The sequence below is a fragment of the Amblyomma mixtum genome, chromosome 1 (assembly GCF_055824585.1).
Source record: "Amblyomma mixtum isolate Tamu chromosome 1, ASM5582458v1, whole genome shotgun sequence".
Taxonomy (NCBI): Eukaryota; Metazoa; Arthropoda; class Arachnida; order Ixodida; family Ixodidae; genus Amblyomma; species Amblyomma mixtum.
This window is the reverse complement of record NC_143012.1, coordinates 192,537,978-192,550,644: the sequence shown is the minus strand read 5'-3', so window position 1 is coordinate 192,550,644 and position 12,667 is coordinate 192,537,978. Positions and strand designations below refer to the sequence as shown.

At 51.8% G+C, this 12,667-nt stretch overlaps 1 pseudogene; it reads left to right on the top strand.

Moving 5' to 3' along the window:
* The first annotated feature begins 479 nt into the window (after positions 1–479).
* On the top strand, positions 480–7,415 carry LOC149370361 (uncharacterized; annotated as a pseudogene).
* The last annotated feature ends 5,252 nt before the right edge of the window (positions 7,416–12,667 follow it).

Below are 12,667 nucleotides of genomic sequence, written 5' to 3'. Positions count from 1 at the left end.
ACCCCACCACCCCTACTCGCCTCGGGAACAGCGTCTGTGCAGACACTACTCCTGATCTCACCTTCACTCATCGCCTCCCTCACGCTGCGTGGTGTAACACCCAGGAGAATATGGGTAGTGATCACTATATTATCGAGATTCTCCTACAATCAGGCCAAACACGAAGACCCCCTCGTGGTGCTACCATCACGAAGTGGGAGAAGTTCCGTGGTAACAGCGGAGGAGTGCGGACGTGCGCCGCGTGCGCTCTGCAGTTTTCGACCGATCCATGCCACGAAGACCCACCGGGTCCCAAAAAGCTCTTTGGACCTGACACATATCGCAAACTGGACCACGTGGACACCGGTCTCAAAACGGTAGGACCAATGTTTCGTCAATTTACCCGACTTTGAAGCCACCACCTGGTCGCGTAGCTAAACCAAACGAACGCGGCGCTTGAGGGAGGCCAGGCCGCGTCGACGGCATCGATGCTGCTTGAAATGGACCACCACTGCCCAAACCCTCTTAAATGCGAGCCCCTCATGAGCGGACACACCCAGGATCCGCTGCAATTTCAAGAAATGGACGACACTATAGCCACTACTCCGACGCCGAGACCACCGGAGAAGGAGCGTTCGAGGGCGCTGCCATGCAGCACTACCAACCCGGTACGCCAAATTCGTACGATACCTTCGAGCAGCGGCAGATTTACACCTCAAAACGCCAGAAAAAGTAGCAAAGGAGCGGAATACGGAACGCCGCCATTTTGAAGTCGAACGCTACCCGGAGCGGGGAGAACAATAGCAAGATGACGCCGGTTGCCTCAGCAGCAGCTGGCGAGCCAGCTGCGCGCAAAGGACAAAGACAGCCGAGACACAGGCTACCGCCGCTTCCAAAGAGCGATGCAGAAATCATCATGAGACCAAAGAATGGCCTGCCGATCAAGCCGCTGAATTTGATAGAAATCGCGCGAGCTATCACCGAAACATGCAACAAATTTCACGGATGAAGACTTTATAGTCAGACTAAGACCAGGGTCGAACATTATCATAGCAAGTACTTCGAACGAAGAAGTATCGAAGATGATGCTCGGAATAACCAACCTACCAGTCAGAGGTCAAGGCTGCGAAGTCAACAGATACGTGGCGATGCTGGAAGACATCAAGAGAGCCGTCATACATGGAATTCCCGCAGGAACGCCGACAGAAACGCTCAAGGCAAAGATACGAGTGCTAACCCAGGGAGTTGTGGTGCTCACGGCAAGAATGCTAGGAAAATTGGAAACGGCGGTCATCGCCTTTGACGGCCCCATCTTACCCAAGTACGTAATCTTTGCCGGCGCAGAATTCAGATGCTACCCATATCGACCGACGAGGCTCGTGCGCTACATTTGCTGCCAGCAAGGCTACCGGTCCGACGTCTGCCCGACGTCAAACACCAACACCAAGGCGTGCATGCAATGTGGAATGCATAACCCACCGGAGAACCACCAATGCTAAGCGAACTGCACCACGCCACCGGATCCAGGGACTGTGAGGACTACCTAAAGAAAGCTAGAGAGCGGTGAGGCCGACAACACCAGTCTCAGCAGCAGCAACAGCAGCGCAGCAGCAGGGAGAAGGAACGGACGCAACGCCAACCGAGATGGTTCAGCTCGGAGGGCGAACAGAGCGCATCCTGGAACCAGTTACGGAACGGATCGCCTAGCCAGTCACGGAGCAGTTCATGGAGCCGGTCCGGGTCCTTCCCACCCCTGCCACCCCCGGTCAGCAAGGGGTAGCAGCAGCAGCAGCAGCAGCAGCAGAAAAAGAAGAAACGCACCGGCGGCACGAAGGTGAGCTGGGAAGCACGCCCTCCCAGAAATCTCTCTCTGCACTAGGGGAACAATGAAATCAAAAAAGAAAAACATCTAGAGGAAGAAAACAGGGCACTAAGGCGAGATCTAGAAATTTGCCGCTGAGCGCGCGGAGAGCAGGACACAAAAATTAACAGGCTACAGCACGAGATACAGGACCTCAGGTCAGGCAGCCCTCCCATGCCGCCACCGCCAGCCACGCAAAGTCAACCCCCCGAAATAACGCAGACCAATTTCGCCACGTTTATGGCAGAAGTGCAACAAGTAATACAAAAAATAGAACAGCAGGTAGCCATGCAGAGAACAGAAATCGGTACCCTGCGAAAACAGAAAATCACCGAATGCGTTAAAGATAAGTTCAATAAGTACGCCCGGCCTTAGAAAACGACAGTACGAGAGACGAATTCGAAAACTAAACATGGACTGTACAACCAGAGGAGCGAAGAGGGAAGAACAATTAGAAATATGGCAGTGGAACTGCAGAGGATACAGAAGAAAACAAGGGTCATTACAACAATACATCAACACGAACTAGCTCAACCTGATGCAATTGCCCTACAAGAAACAGGGGTTACCCCAACACTCCACGGCTACACGTGCTACGAAAACTCGGAAGAAGCGAGAAGAACGGCAATCCTAGTCAACAAAGCCGTCATCACCGTAGGCCATGATAGGATAGCCGACACAGACGTGAAGCACGTAATAATATAATGTAATAATGTAATAATAGGAGGTGTATTCGTCATAAATACATACAACCCCGCAAGATAAAGTAGGGCGAAATTCGACGCGCTTTTTAAGGGAGCAAACAAACTAGTCAAAGGAAACGCACTAGTCATATTAGGGGACTTTAACGCCAGAGAAGAGAGCGGGGTTACACAAGAATAGATATGAAAGGAAGAGCGGTAACCGAGGCAGCCGACCATATCGACTGTGAGCTTATCACGGAAGCCAACACTCCTATGAGAATCGGACACAGCGTGACCAAGGACACCTGCCCCGATCTCACGTTCGTCCAAAGAACAAGGCAAGCGGTGTAGGACAACTTGATGGAAAACCTAGGAAGCGACCACTATATCCTAAAGACACAAATTACAGTTGCGGATAAAATCAGACGACAGATAGGGAAGGCAAACATAACGGAGTGGAATGCCTTCAGAGAAGCATGTCATGACGCGATAGGAAGTATAGAGTCCAGCACGGAGTGGGGGAACTTGCTAAAAAAAAAAAACAACGCAATGTCACCAAAGCATTCGAGCGTACGCCGCAAACACCGGACGTATACTCCAGACTTCTCAGGCTGTGGGAAGCTAGGAGGGGACTCTCAAAAAGGTGGAAATGACAGAAATACAATAGGAAACTCAAGCTGAAAATCGCGGAAATAACAAAAAAAGGCAGAGGAGTGCGCGACAGAGCCAGCAAGACAGAACTGACAACAATTTAGCGACTTCCTAAACTTAACTTTAAGCACCGCAAAAACTTAGCGCATACTCAAGGCACTTCTAGATCCAGCAAAAACAAAGAAAGAGAACAACAAAGCCATATACCGACTGGTACACCAATACGAAGGAACAGGCTCGGAATTATTGGACAAAGTACGCAAAAAGTGCTACGGCGAAGGCAACCCAGCAGCCAACGCAGAGCGCCACAAAGGAAAAGAAAACGAAAAGCTAAACAGACCCATTACCCGGGAAGAGATGTACGCAGCAATAAGAAACGCAACAAAGAACACAGCCGCGGGCGCCTACAAGACGAACAACGCGCTCATTCGCAACCCCAGCGAAGAACAAATCGAAAACCTAACCAAATACATAAATGGGCACTGGCAAGCGGGAACCGTACCAGAAGAATGGAAACACGCGGAAGTCATCATGATCCCGAAACCAGGCAAAAAGGTTCAAGTACAAAACCTCAGACCAATTTCCCTTACATCGTGTCTAGGCAAAATCTGCGAGAGAGTGGTCACGAGAAGGCTACCAAACAATATGGAAGAAAACGAGCTTTACCCCCACACCATGTTCGGTTTCAGAACCAGGCTTTCAACCCAAGACGTGCTCCTACAAATCAGAGAAGAAGCACTGAGCAACACCTGGCTCAACGGAGAACACATGACCATGGCACAGGACATCAAAGGCACCTTTGATAACGAAAGCCACGATGCCATCATGACATGACTAGACAACTTTAACTGCGGCACGAAAATACACAGCTACGTCAAGGCATTTTTGTCCAGCAGAACAGCAACAATCGGCTTGGGAGAGCTAAGATAAAAAAAACTCAAAACCCGAACAAAGGCACGCCGCAAGGATCGGTTATTTCTCCCATCCTTTTCAACGTTGCCATGATCGGGCTAGCCCAACAACTACAGCAAATCGAAAATGTACGACACGCCATGTACGCCGACGACATCACCGTATGGGTAACCAAAGCCTCAGTCGGGGAAACGAAAGAAAGACTACAAGAGGCCGCGACATGCGTAGAAGACTATGTCAAGGCAAGAGGACTAGCCTCTTCGACAGAGAAGTCCGAGCTCCTAAGAGTATGCCGAGACAAGAAGAACCGCACTGTCCCCGAGGAAGAAATCCTGAGGCTAAACGTCCGACTGGACGGACAACTAATCCCGGAAAAAACACTCATCAGGATATTAGGAATGTGGATACAATCGAATCAAGAGTGCACCTACACCCTAACAATACTGAAAACAGAAACCAACCAAGTAGCCCGCATGATAACAAGGATCTCGAGGAAAAGAAACGGCATGATAAAGGCAGACACGATAAAATTGGTCAGAAGCGTAGTGGTAAGCAGAGTAACATACGGCCTCCCATACAACCAGTGCACAAAATACGAAATGCAACAAGCGGACGAAATCCTGAGGAAAGCTCTCAAGACGGCGCTTCACCTTCTACAATCAACATCAACCGACAAACTACTGGCTCTGGGGCTACAGAATAGTTTCGAAGAACTCCAAGAAGCGCAAATAATAGCACACATCGAAAGACTAAAACTTTCGGCAACTGGCAGAAGACTCCTGAGCAGATACGGCGGTGAAGGTACGATAAAGGAGACACAAAGCACGGAGACGATACCAGACGAATACAGAAACACCATCAAAGTAGCACCGATAGCAAGGAATATGGACCACCACCTACACACGGTGCGAAGAGAAGCAAGAGCACAGCATGTACAAAGAGCACTGGCAACTAGAAACGACACAGTGTACATAGACGCCGCTACATACACTGAAGACAGGCACCACAAGAAAAGCAAAGTGGCAACGGTGATCAACTGAGACCTAAAACAAATCACCAGCGCATCAATCCTGAACTGTACGGTAGTCGAGGCCGAAGAGGCAGCCGTGGCTCTAGCGCCAACGGAGGGTTACCGATCCAACAGGTCCTTAACCATACTCACCGACTGACAATCTGCATGCCGCAACTACCTAAACGGCAGAATCAGCCAGATCGTTCTCCGCATTCTCCGTTGAATTGGCAAAACCGAAAACTATCAGGCCAAACACATGGTAGTTTGGGTGCTGGGACATACCGACATTACGGGAAATCAGGAGGCGGATAGGATAGCTCGAGGGTGCGCAAAAATCCGAGCACCCAACAATCCCGACCCCGCTGAGGAGCCCGAGCCTGTAGCCAAAAGCTATAGAGATTCTTGACTACTACAGAGGGATCAGACGAAAATACCCGCCCCTACACAAACAACTCAATAGAGAAGACGCCGTAGCAAGGCGACAGTTACAAACGGAAACATTCCCGTGCCTAAACTTGCTAGGTAAAATCTACCCCACGCAGTACAAGAGCGAGCACCCGTGGTGTGGAGACAAACCAACGCTATACTCAACGCTCAATTTCCCCTCCGTCAAAGCAATAACAGATTCCTTCACCGAATGCTGGTTGCGCGGCGCCCTCCCATCTCAGTGGAAAGACGCCAAAGTAGTCTGTATTCCCAAATGCGGCAAACCACTTCTCCCCGTTTACCTTCATCCCATCTCTCTTACTTCGTGTGTCGGCAACCTCATGGAGCATGTTCTCCACATGGGCTTGCCAGAAAATAGACGAGGTAGCCACAATAGAAAACCCGAGTGCGGAACAGTAGGAGAGGATGCTGCTGAAAGGACAACAAGTACTAGTAAGGCGTGCACGCAATGCAGCTACCCTCTACGGAGCCCTGGACTAGGGGAACCGACCCTGAAGAGAAGATGGAAGACTCCATCTGAAGCCGCAAAAATACTGTAAAATAGAGCAATTAAATGTTTTCCGCCACCACCACCACCCCGAAGTACCACTCATTCCGCACGTCCCGAGCAGCTCGTACTCTAGACACCATATAAGACACACGAGCTACATGGACCGACCAACTCCAGCGTGATGTCTGCGCCATGACTCGCCCCCTCCCAGAGGACTGCCCTGCAGACGCAATGGGGTCCCATCTCATGCACCTATGGGAGGCCAAGGCTGGTCTTGAGCGGAGATGGCGGCGCCAGCGCTGGAATGGAACACTCAGACGCCGGCTGGCCCGGCTCAAAAAGGAGACTAAGACGCATGCTGCGACCCTCTCTCGCCAAAATTGGGAATCCCTCTGTAACAGGTTGAACGGCAACATGAGCCTGCCCCAGACCTGGAACCTATTCCGCCATCTCATTGATTTGACTCAGTCCAAGACACACCATACAGACTCATACAGACATCCAAAGCCTCCCCGCAGGAACTCGTCGAGGAGCTTCGTGATCTCTACTTCCCCGCATATCTCTCCGCAGGCCACCCTGACTACACGGGCTCAACCATCGACCTCCTCGACCGACCAATCACCGAGGCGGAAGTCAGGGTAGAACTTCAGCGCCTCAACACGTCCGCAGCTCCTGTCCCCGACGGAATGCACAACAAGGCACTCCGCAACCTCAATTTCCCCTCCGTCAAAGCCCTAACAGATTCCTTCACCGAATGCTGGTTGCGCGGCGCCCTCCCATCTCAGTGGAAAGATGCCAAAGTAGTCTGTATTCCCAAATGCGGCAAACCACTTCTCCCCGTTAACCTTCATCCCATCTCTCTTACTTCATGTGTCGGCAACCTCATGGAGCGCGTTCTCCACACCCGGCTCAGTCGATATCTGGAGAATAACAACCTCATGCCATCGTGCATGTTTGGTTGCCGCCCAGGCTTATCCACCCAGGACGTCTTTGTACAACTCAAGCACCATATCCTTGACACCCCCGCAGGCGATGCCAATGTATATCCTCGGTGTCGACCTTACAAAAGCTTTCGACAACGTTACCCACGCAGCCGTCCTGGAAGGCCTCCACACCATAGGCGTAGGTCAGCGGACATACAATTACATCTGTGACTTCCTCTCCGAACGCACAGCAACACTCACCTTGTGCGATCACCAGCTCCCCGGTGTCTCACTGGGAGCGCGGGGAATGCCTCAGGATGCTGTGCTGTCTCCTATCCTCTTCAACATAGCCCTTTTCCAGTTCCCCCACCAACTCGCCCAAGTTCCCGACATACGTTTCAGCTTCTCTGCTGACACATCACTGTATGGGCCAATCGAGGCAGTGATGGAGACATAGAACACAGCCTACAGTTGGCCCTCAACATCACCGACTCGTACGTTCGCGCGCTGCCTAGCCTGCTCCCCTTCCAAATCGGAACTCTTCATTTACCGCCTCAGGCCGCACGATCCCGCCAATCCTCCCATCTCACTTAAACTAGGGAACCTCCCCTTTCCCCTCCTCTCAATGATTCGCATCCTGGGCCTCGTCCTTCACTCCACGGCGTGCACGGCGGCACCATCCAAGCTCTCCAGACCCAAACCCAGCAAGTCACTCATCTAATGCGGTGCGTGGCGAACCGCCGCGCAGGTCTGCGAGAGCGGAACACTCTCTGCCTCACCCAAGCCTACATCACGAGCCGCACGGCGTACCCATTCCCCTACCTCCCCCTAAAGCAGAAGGAGTGGGACCGCATCAACGCGCTCCTCTGGAGCTGGACGAAGGTCGCCCTCCGCCTGCCACCCAGCACCTCTACCGCCCGGCACCTCAACCTCGGTGCGCGCAACACGTTTGAGGAGCTCGCAGAAGCCACTCTAACAGCACAGCTGACTCGCCTGTCGGGTACCTCGACAGGCCACACTCTGCACTGTCAGCTAGGCATCGCCCCGATCATCCATCCTACCGAGGAGGCGCCCCTACCTCCTGACCTACGCTCCCATCTCATCATCCATCCCATCCCTAATGCCCTGCACAAGCTGTACGGTGACAATTTCGAGGAAGCCTACGCGCATGTGGCAGCGTACTCGTCCGGCTCCCGCATGGTTCTAGCCGTGTCTAACAATCAGGCCCAATTACTCGCGTCAGGCTCCATCACCATAGACTCATCACAAATTGCAGAATAAGCAGCCATTGCGCTCTCTCTCATCTCCACCTTTGCCACCAAAATTCTCTCCCACTCAAAATCCGCCCCATCTAATTTCGCAAAAGGCCTGGTATCCCGCAACGCAGCTCGGCTTCTACGCTTCTGGCACCCCACCCGCCCTGTAACCCTTATCTGGACCCCCGCACAAGCAGGCCTCCCCGGTAACGAGGAGGTCCACTCCCACGCCCGAGGTCTCACTTTCCGGGCTGGGTTTGGACCCCCTTCGCCATCGCGGGAGCGTCTGCTTATTTCAGAGATATCCTTACGCACTGCCGAGATACCCGGCGCCTTTACGCACCGCCGGCTCCCTAACACTCACCCAGGCCTCCCACTGGCGTCGCCTCCAGACCAGTACTTCTGCCTACCCTATTCTTCTTCATGCCCGCTACCCCGATCAGTTCCTTCCCTCCTGTAAGCCCTGCAGGAAACCGGGATACTTTATCCATATCCTTCTCACATGCCCTACCTTCCCACACCGTCCATCCCCAACCGCGGCTGAGTCATACTGGGAGACTCTCCTGGCCAGCTCTGCTGCTGCGGACCAGCCCCGGATATTTACCGACGCCTTGAAGCGGATAGCCCTCCAAGGACTGTCCTTTGCCTTCCAAGGGCAACCCCGTAAAGGTTATCTCGTGCCACGCAATGGGAGGCAGGGTTTGCCCCCTCTGCATTGCTTGGCAATAAATGTTCCCACCACCACCACCTGGTGGTGGTGGGAAGGATCGAAATTTCTTAGTACTGCCGGGCACAGGAGAGTGTTTAAGTATATAGTCTAAGAAGTATTTTTCGCCCATTTTTCCTAGGCCCTTGAGAGAAGCCGGGTACTGATGGTGCGAGTCCTGGTAATGAGCAGATATATCTTTGAATGTTAAACAAGGAGGACAGGTGTCCTGATACAGATCGGGCGGGTCTACGTCAGGGGCCCGATTAAGGAGTGCGCAGGCGGCCGAGTTGGTGGCTGAGTTCCCTGGTAAACCCTAGTCACCTGGGGTCCAAATCAGAAATCGGATCCTGGGGGATTGATCCCGAGCTGCTCGTCGAAGTTTTCTTTGTGCTGTAGGCGTTATCCAGCCAAGCTAATAATTCCGACAGGCCGCTCGCGAGTCGGACAAGATGAATTTAGATTGAGGGTGTGAGGAAGCCAGGCCGACTGCTCCCCTCCGCGTGGGTTGCGTCAGGGACCTTAAAAGTGAGGCCGTCCACCTGTCTTTCCTCGTGAATGACTGCGGCCGTGTACCGTCCTCCCCTCGAATGGTATGAGTCCGCAACGTCTACTTAGAAAACGCTGTGTTTGGTGCCATAATGGTGGTGCATGACATTTTCCCGTTCCTGACGCCATCCATTGTGGTCTTCTCTGTCCAATTTGGTAGGAAGGAGACGAACACAGAGGGCGCCTCTCCATAGTAAGGGCACTCGAACCATTTTCCTCAACGTAATTTTTGTGTTGCATATATAGCCGGTCCAGAAGACGACGAGCGGACACATTCTGAGCAAGACGGGTGTATTGATTAGTGAGCTTCGCCTCGCGCACCTCCCGATAGATGTAAACCACCCCTACTGCCAGGAGCCTTACATTGGAGGTAGAGATCGGGAGGTCGAGTACCCTCTTGATTATCTTGCGGAGAGTAATCTCCAAGATGACTTCATCATGCTTGCGCAAGTGCAGGTATGGAGTCGAATAAAGAATTCGACTCGTCAAAAGAGCTTGGGCCAGTCGCATCGCATCCTTACTTCTGAGGCCCCACGCTTGTTGGAGACACCGGCGGAGCATGCGCCCCACTTGGTCGCCAACCTTGCCAAACCTGCCGAGGAATGTGTCAGCGCGACAATTTTCCTGAATAAAGTCTCCGAGGACTCTGATCTCAGTGGCTTCGCGTATGGGTCCACTAGCACGAGAGAGAAGTATTGGGATCTTTCATCTCGGTGAGCTGCGGAGATGCACGAATTCTGATTTTTGAGGAGAGCACTGGAGACCACAGTACGCAGCATAGTTATCCACTATGTCAGCCGCTGTTTGCAGGCGGGCATCCAGTTGACCAATGCTGCCCTCTGCTGCCCTTTGTTGCCCAAATGGTGATGCCGTCGGCATACAGTGCATGCTGTACACCTGCAGCTTCAGCCAGTTTGGCAGGGAGATGAAGCATTGAAAGATTAAAGAGTAGTGGGGACAACACTGCGCCTTGTGGCGTACCCCGCGTACCCATAGTGTAAGGACAGTGCTCGTTGTCTTCAATGCGGATAAAAGCTTCGCGGGCCGTTAAGTGTATCTCGCTGAGGTGAGCGAGGATGACGCTCTGTTTCACGTTGTCGAAGGCGCCCTTCAAATCCAAGGCGAGAACCACCTTGTCATTGTGAGGGTGCTCGACAGGCGTGAGTGCCTCGTGGCCGAGTTGAAGCAGAATGTCGTGTGCCCATTTGTGAGGTCAGAATCCTACCATCGTGTCTGCGAACGTATTACGGGCCTCCAGATATTTGGAGAGGCGATCTTGAACCATAGTCTCCATAGGCTTGGCCGCTCAAGACGTTAAAGAGATAGGTCGGAGGTGATCAGTACTGATGGGCTTACGTGCCTTGGGGATGAAGGTGACAAGCGCCATTTTCCAGTCTAGGGGGAGTAGTGTATCTCTTTTCGAGATTGCGTTGATTGAGCAGGAATATTCTAGCAGGGCCTCATACGACGGGTCTGCAAGGTTGGCCAAAAGCTTGACCGTAACCTTGTCTTTGCCCGGCACGGTACCCCGTCTCATTTTAGCAAGCGCCGCCGGCGATCATGGAGCTGCAACGGATGATCCAGAGCCGGATTATTTTTGCCTGCATAGAGATATTCCCGTCCAGAGGGGTCATCGACTTGACACAAATACATGACTCGTTCCAGATTGCTCGTTCCAGATGTTTCAGTGCTTCTGTGCGAGTCTGAGTTGGATCTATGAGGCTGCGGAATAGCCTCTAAGTCTTGCGACTAGGCATTTGTCTAGCAGACGAGTTACAGCGATTCACCGAGTTAGAGTTGGCGAGCTGGGCAGCATACCCAGCCGCCCTTTGGGTGAGGTCATGAATACGCAAGCGGAGTTTCTTATGTTTCTGACGGCGCGACTTCTTAGCGAGGCTGCGCCGCGCTTCCAAAAGATGAATGAGATAGGTGTCCACATCCGCCACCTTATCGGTGAAATTTATTTGTTTCTCATATTTGTGTAGCGTTTGGAGAATGGTGTGTGCCCAGGAGGAGTAGTTCTTTTGGAGCAGACTGTACAGGGCAGGGATTGACGGAAAGCCGTCCAGTCTGGTAGGCGGGCGTGCGCTATGGCGCTGTGAATGGCCTAAACGGAGTGCCAGTGAGCATGTGCGCACTCATGCTGGCGGTGAAGTCAAGGATGCATTGCAAGCGCGGTGACTGCCGGCTGTTACACCGCTCAGGTAGTGAGGGTGCGGCAAAGTAGGAACCGAAACCGGAAACGAGTAGGCTAACAGTGAAAGCCCAGCGACAGCCGTCCAGTGCTCCAGACAGCCTAAAGGGGCAAGTGAGACGTAACACAAATACGACTCGTGCCCACGTGTCGCCGAGTAGCAGTGATGGTAAAAAAATGACAAGGCTTCCGCTGTTAGCGTCTCATGCGTCGCTGTTAGTCCTTATGGCATGGAGATGAATGAAACTGTGGGCACGTGCGACAATTGTTTGCTCACTGAAAATTCTTCATGATCCTATGGTCTTGCTTACATGCTTCATGAAAATGAATTGGCTTCATGGTATATATTGAGTTTAGTTCATGGTTAAGTATTTAATGATTTTAAGAACACTTCAAGCAGATATTTTGTATGTTGTGAACGCTCTTCACGCTACTAATCACTGGCTGTACTTGTTTTAAAGCTAATCAAACGCTGCCGACGCATATAATGTTCGCTAATATTGGTGCTGATATTAAACGAGTGGAAACTGAGGTATCTGCGATGAAATAAAGTAGTTTGACAAATATAGACTGCATTTCCAAGCATCTGCCAGTTGAGAACGGTTGGGAAGAATGCAGTCAGCATGAATTTTTAAAGCCTTTGGAAGAGAGGAGCAGCACTCTGTAAGCATACATAATTAATTAGCCTCTCTGAACTGTGAAGAAAGCACGAGAAAACAAGGCAGCAGGCTCTCTATATAGGGTACGGACATCCGAAGTTATCGTCTAAAAGGTTTTAACGCAGCTACGAGAGAACACTCAGCACGGTGCGCGAAAGCGCGAGAACCAGTTGTGAGAGGAAAGTAAAAATGCAACACACTATTCATATTTGAAAGATCACTGAATCTCAGGCATTTCCAGGGAAATGTCAAAGTGGAAAGAATGCAGGGTGTCAAGTGTAAAGCTGTGTTATGGATCGCATTGTTAACCTCTGAAGAATGGGTGCTCGGTAAGCTTAAAAAAAA